This window comes from Macrobrachium nipponense, chromosome 38, assembly GCF_015104395.2.
Source record: "Macrobrachium nipponense isolate FS-2020 chromosome 38, ASM1510439v2, whole genome shotgun sequence".
NCBI classification, from domain to species: Eukaryota; Metazoa; Arthropoda; class Malacostraca; order Decapoda; family Palaemonidae; genus Macrobrachium; species Macrobrachium nipponense.
In genome coordinates this window covers 62561901-62569592 of record NC_061098.1, presented here as the reverse complement: position 1 = coordinate 62569592, position 7692 = coordinate 62561901, and positions in this window count along the sequence as shown.

Genomic DNA, 7692 nt, shown 5'->3' with positions numbered 1-7692 from the left:
ATCACGAATCCACAATCTTGACCAAGAAATAGAATACTTAAAAAAGATAGGAAACAATCTCTGCTACCCACCTCATATAATTGATTTATATTATCAAAAAGCTCACAAAAAGTTTTATAGTGTTGCTAGTAATATTACTAAGTCGTATATGCCTCCTTTTTTTCAAAATGTATTGTGGATGAATCATCTGTTGACCACGTGTGTGCTCCTCCAAGGTGTGGCTGCCTAAAAATCGCTAATCTTGCCCTCAGGCGTTTTCTCATTTCTGTAGAGTGAAATGGACCTTAAGCCTACTTTCACTGTTTTTACTCTGTATGATCAGTTGTGCCTAAGTAAAGGTCGTGTTAGACCGAAAGTTCTTGGCTCTTTCGCCTTTCATTTTCCTTCGTGGCAAAACCTTTATTTGTACATAACATCACGTTTTATATACTTCGTGATCAAGTTATTCATGATATATATATATATATATCTATATATATATATATATATATATATATATATATATATATATATATATATATTATATATATGTAAAATCTTAAGGTCTTTGATTGGTAAGAATCTCTAAAAATATTAGTGAACAGAGAATTGAGTAAGTTGTTGTTCAATTTTTTCAGGAATCACCCCTGGGCGAAGGGTACGAGTTCTTCTGTCAAAATGGCCCGTCCGAATGCGAGGGAAACATGATGATGGCCTGTGCTAAACATCTGTGGCCTGAGGAAAAGTACTTAGAATTCGGCAACTGTATCATGACCACATTCATCAGTACCAAGGCTGGATCTGTGGTTCGTTGAGTAGGGGATTCATACATCAAAAATGACTTTGTAGATATAAAGTCCAATAAAATTGGATGGTAAATGGAAATAGAGTCTGAGGATTTGCGTAACACAAGGATTAGCTGCACAAAGGTGTACAAGAACACGATACCGTATGCAAGTGACATAAGGACTGCAGGGGACATAAGGATGGCAATTGAGGGCTGGGAGACTGACGGGTTGCTGGAATTACCAGTGAGATGCTGGAATTTGGCGGTAAAACTATGCCTGACCAGTGTGTGTGTAAGGTACACCTACAGGGAGGAAAGGATGCAAGGAAATAAGAGAAACAAATAATCGTTCTGTTGAATAAGAGATTTGGATGACAGACGAGAATTTAATACTGATAGGGGCATAGCATTATCAACATACTTTTGAGCATTAACGGAGGACTTTTGTTTGGGAAAAGGACAAATCTGCAAAGCTGTAATGTATAAAAAGAGACATAAAGGACGTGTGGAGAGTCTGCATAATATGTTGGAGATAGTGTGAACGAGTTGCAGAGAGTGGTAAAAGTGTTTAAAAGAATTTGTTCAACTCGCCAAAAGCATTTGAGAAAAAAATTAATGGAAGATGGCAAGATAAGGAATTCTGTCAAAGCAAAACGTGGAATGCATGATGGCTGTGTTAAGTCTACTCTCCTTAATGGAGCTTAAGTGCGAATGTTGAAAAGATAAAGGAGTACGATGGAACCTTTCTAAAAAGAGTGTGCATTGTCTATGAAGTCAAGATGATGAACTCTGACTCATACTGCCGTCCCTACTTTCTGAATAAACGGCAGTAACATTGAATTTCTTCTTTGTAGTGCGCCAACTACATAATGGAAGACTACAGTCCTGTCGAAAATTGCTGGAATTCCCTTGAGGGCCAACTTTTGTTGCACGAAATTGGAGAGAAGCAAAGGCAACTCCAGCCTTTGCTGAGCTATGTTCCCTGGATCATTGTGAACGATGTAAGTTCTTATAAAAACAACCTTTATTCCTACGCAACTTTCTTAAACACACATCCATTCAGATGAATGTGCCTATGCAAACTGGTATGTTTCATAAATGAATGCACTTAAATGGAGCAATATTCCTGTTGCATACATATGTAGGTACACGTGGTCCTTCTTACACTATTTTTAGATAAAGTATTACTCGCTTATAATGTTTCCAAATGATAAATTTACAACTTTTAAAAAGCTCGTGCCTACCAGAGAGAGAAAAAGGTATTTACACTTTGCTCTTATAATCTGAACTAGGGATAGCAATATATATATATATATATATATATATAATATATATATATATATATATATATATATATATATATATATATATACGTCAGAATATTTTACTTCACAGGTATTTTCTCAGGAGACGCTAGATGCTGCCCAGAAAGACTTGAGAAAAGTTATTTGTGAAGCTTACGAGGGTCTGAAGCCTGATGCTTGCTATCTATGAATTCTTCACTTGCTCAAGCAATTGACCAACGAAGAAGCTGTTGGTCATTAAATTTAAACCAAGTACCCCATTTGTTTATATTATCCTTCCTATGCTGTTGCAAGATACGACAGGTTTAGGCTTGATGCTGTCGAACTAGGTATCTTTATCTTTGGCATTGTGGGGAATTTTCTGTTTTGCACCCTCTGGGTATCTAAATCCTTGTAAAAGAAAATCAAGTACGCATTTGTAATAATCAGCAAACCAGCAGACTCACCAATTCTCGCCACAGAGGCCTCGAAACCGCAAGATATTGAACCTGAGTGGAAGACATACTATATACGTGAAATCACAGAGCAGATGACCAAGAGTGAACGAATTGGAACTGGAATATAAGATTGAGGCCATAGGCCCAGCAATGGGTCATTCAGCGATGAAAAGGAAATTGAGAGTAGAAAGGTTTCAAAGGTGTAACAGGAGGAAAACCTCAAAGCAGTTTGCACCATGAAACAATTGTTAAGAGCGTCTGGAAAGCAAAACGGAAGAAAAAACTATCAACGAGGTAGAGCTAAAGGAAATGAAAGGGGTTGCAGCTAGGGGCAGAAGGGAAGCTGCAAAGAACCCAAAGTAATGCCTACAGTGCATACTTTCAAATGCACAAAACGACTAAAAGGACAGGCGACGGCTGGGGCTGTCTGTGCTGACGGCCACGAGCCAGAGCAGCTCTTGCCAAGACCGAGCAGAAGTGGGAACGGTTTTTACAGAAGCTCGTCTTTAAGAGGTCAAGTTACAAAATCGAAAAGAATAAAAGTACGCAACGCTGACAAACTAGAAAGCAAATATTTAGTCAAAAGGTCACATTTAATAATGTGGAATAAATTCCCAGTACTAGGCTACGGTTGAAAGTATTTACCGTTCCAGATCCTGCAAATATTGTCTGATTTTCATGCAACTCAGTGAACCTATTCTGGATAACATAGTGCACGCCAAGTCCTAGAAGTGCTGCTGAACAAAAAATAAAAATAAAAATGCACCAATAGTATGCCGATTCCAAAAGCACTTGCAAACGCACAGACACAAATTGTGCGTTAACCTCAAACAACAAATGACTAATGGCATTCTTCAGGATCACTAAAAGTCTTAGATAATTCACTTTAGTTTCAGCAGACGTATTAACTAACACAACAAACTGCATGCATGAAACTTTGGGATAAGAAATCTGTGCTGAAATTTGGCCACGGTAAAGATAGCAATGCACCAGCATGAGTGATAAGTAGTAGTATAGTAGACGGGAGTGTGCTCTGAACCAGCTCCCTAAAGCTACGGTCACACATTCACGTATCAACGCACGCACGTCCACGTATGAACAGAAATTGGTAATTGGCAACAGCTTACATTAGTATACCGTAAATGCTCCGTAAAACCTACATAAGTTCGTGGGCATGAGGCAACGGGCCAGGCAGGGGCTGCGCACCAACCGAGTCAGTGTGGCGAGCCGCTACTGTTTCGAAATATTCAAAACTAGTTATGAGTAGCCACAACAAACATCACTTGACGTAGCTCCAGACGTACCACGTAGTAAGTACGTGGCGGCGACCGCGTAGGCGTTGAGCACATTCGCGTGGTCCCACACTTCGTGGATTCCCACATAATAGTGCCGGAGCATACGCAGCAACCACACCGCACATCTACTACCCGTTACGATGCGGCAACACTGTACCCTGGGATAAAAGGCCAGAGCGGCGTGACAATACTGATTGTCTTAGATTATGCTTTCATGTATCCATCTCTTATATTTGTGTCTTGAATTAAGTGTGTTATCATGTATAAAGTTTTTATAATTATGTCGACGATGTTTTTTTTTTATATATAAACAGAGTAATGAACAATACGGTAATTTTATATCTGGTACCCCTTGAGGAATTTCTGTTATACAATAAACTGGAAAACACACAAACATAAGAAATAATAACACAAGTAAGACATATGAAATGTAAACACTACACTGGGGATAAATAAATCACATAAAATATATACTTGTTTTAATTAAAATAAAAAACTTTAAAGTCACAAACAGACATAGAGATTCAAATATAATAAATGAAAACACTATCCCAATATAAAGTGCTGAATTATCCGAATTTGACAAAGAACTACAATGCAAAATATAGCCAGAGACCAAAAATTACATGTATATGAAAAAAAGAGACACAAATACAGGGGTGTCTATGTAAGTGTTGAGGATAAAGACAACATTGTAATAAGAAAAAAAAAATTTTTATTCCATGAACTAGAACACTTTAAAATGACAAAAAAAATTACAGTTTAGTGGCCATGCTCCATTCCTCTTTGCAGTTATGACTGAGCCCAGACCTGCCTTTGCCTTCTCGTTTTCTCCTGGTTTCTCCTTGCGAGAAGCATCTTAAATTAATTGCACCAGTATCCTGCTTTGTGTATAATCCCAAATGTTCCCCACTAATTCATTGTTGAGGGTGTTTGTTGGTGTTACAAGTTCGAGAATTTCCTTAAAGTTCTCCATGATGATTCAGCACATGGGGGTAATACTTCTTGCTACACGGAGATGACGAGATGCAATGCCCTGTGTGCAGGCCGCCCTTTGTACCCTATGGCCCCACACCGTTGTGCATGTGGGCAACGTCAGGTTGACAAAAGTCAGTAACAGACAACGTTACACTTACGGCGTAAGTACGGTCGAAAATTGGTAACTACGTAAATGCAACATAAACATACCGTAAGTCCTATGTAAGTACGTCGGTATGCGGAGTGGCCGTTATGCACCACCTGGACCTTCCAACCTGCTCAAAACCATGCGTGGGTGGCCACGCCAACTGTCACTTGGCATGGCCCGACCTGCACAGCGTGGTGCCAACCTGGCGGTGACCACGTGATTGCAGGGAGCTTACCTGTGGTCCCGTGCCCCTCCAGGATTCCCACCTTTCACCAAGTGGGTCTTCACATGGTGTGGGAGCAGACGCGGCAACCCTACCGCACTGGTAACATTTAAGACGAATTGGCAATGTTGTGCCTTGGGATAAAACGGGCAAGTGGCGGGCTTGCGGGCCAGTTGCGTTTAGAAGTTATATTCTTATGTTTACTGTATGTTTGTGTCATGTATTATTGTAAGTCTTTCGAATAAATAATCATGGAATTTTCATAATAAAATTAATATCAATAATACCTGTGTAATTTATCTAGCCCTAAATCCCCAAAACTGCGCCAAGATCTAACTACATTGGCAACCCTGTTACCTCCTATTCTGTCCGCTAGTTGGCAATACTGTTGTTTGACAGTTACAACTTTCCCTTAAAAACAGTTGTGTTAGACAGATCGTGGGGTAGGATGGGTGGGGCTAGATAAATTGTACAGGTAAGTATTATTAATATTAATTTTATTTAAAAAATTCCTTGTTAATAAATATTACCTAAATATAAATTATCCAGCCCGATTAACCAAATTGAAAAGGAGTGAATCTGAATAAAATTTCCCTTTTGGATAGAATAGGAGGAATCAATTAATAAAAGGACATAAAACAAGAAATATAAATCTTATACTGAGTTAATAACTCAACCCAAAGTCTAAGATACTAGTAACTCTTTAAGTCTCCTACTGTAATGCCGATGAATAGCAGTAGAAAAGGACAAGGAGTAAGTGCATAGTCAGTCCGTCTGTAAAAAAGTCAGGTGACCAACCAAATGACAAGTCGGACAACATCAGGGAAAGAAAAACTGCATCCTGATGACTTCATCAAGCACAAAAACCACTGGGCGACACCTACTCTCTCACGAATGTCTGATACCAAGAGAGAGGAGCACGGGGAAATTGATGACTCTGTCCCGAAGGATGAGTGCATGAATCGTCTGAGTGCTTCAATGCTAAGGGACCATTGGGAATGTAACAATACAACCCAACATCGGCAACAGCGAAAACGTCTCATAAGCAACTCCTGGACTGTCTGAGAGATTCAATACTACGCAAACATTGGAGGTGTATCAATGCAACCCAACGTCACCAGCAGCAATATCGTCTCATGAGCAACTCCTGGCTCGAGCTTTTCTGGTGCCAAGAGAAAGGAGCACGGAGCCAAAGGCGACTCAGTCCCAGAGGATGAGTGCCTGACAGTCCAAACTGGTCTCATGTTAAGTGATCATCAGAGGGTGTGACAACGCAACTGATGTCAACAAGAACCCCAGTGCTACTGAATGTTGCTTGATCTCGTGTGAGTGTCTGACTCCGAGAAAAAAGGTGAGCCAAAAAGTAGATGGTAAACGAGTCCCCAGACTACAGCAGACAACCCATCGACTTATTCCATGTCCAGACAGGCAATGGGAGAAATGTGAGTTGACAGGACAGGCGAACCAGTGACTAGTCCCAAGCCAGAATCGACTTTGGAAGCAGCATAGCCGCCAGCACTGACAACCCAGCAACTAGTCCAATGCCAAGACTGACAATGGAAGCAGCGTGAGTCGTCAAAGCAGCCAGTCCTTATGTCATCAACAAAACATATAGATGCCTAGTTGCCTAATTCCCATTATAACTAAACCGAAAACTGCCCACAAAAGTTATAGTGTAAAAAAAAAAACAAATACAACAAAAAATAAGATACAGGTAGCGACCAAATGTAAAACAGGAAGACTACCTCATTCTCATATCTGACGACCTCTCCTGCCATCACCAGCAGGCCCAGAGAACGAAGGTTCCCTAGAACTAGAGATATATTCTTCAAATAAAAAGATGCAAAAATAGAATTAGAACGCCAAATCGCCGCCTCAAGTACCTTGGTGACAGAGACGTTCTTCGTAAAAGCTACTGACTTAGTGACCGCTCTAATACTGTGTGCTCTCGGTGCCTGGCCTTCACAGGCAACCAAACCACCAGTTTTTAAAATAAGATCACTGAGGAAAAAGGATAATCCATTCTTTGACATAGGTCTCTTGACATTTTGGGGTGAAACATTCAGATGATGAAGACGACCCTGAACGTTCTTCATGCAACGTAAATAGTATGAGAGAGCCCTAACAGGGCAAAGAACTGATTCCTCATTCAAATTACCGACAAAGTCGACTAGCGACTTCAGAGCGAAAGCCCTGAGAATGGGATTATCAGGCAATTCGGACTTTGCAACAAATTCGGGAAAGTATGATAAAATCATGTCTTGTCCAGATCTGGCGACAAGAAAAGAGTGCTTGTAGTTCACCCACTGTCTTGGCTGTCCTCAGAGAGACAAGGAAGTGTCTTCGGAGAGAGGTCTCGAAAATCAGCCATATTCAAAGTTTCAAACGGAGGGGACCTCAAGGCTTGAAGGACATTATTAATGTCCCATGTCGGAGGAGACAACCACGGCCTCAGTCGAGATAGGGAAAAAGATCGAATTAAATCTCTAATGACTTAAGAAGAGATTTCAGGGAGCCTAGCCTTAAATACATACGAAAGCA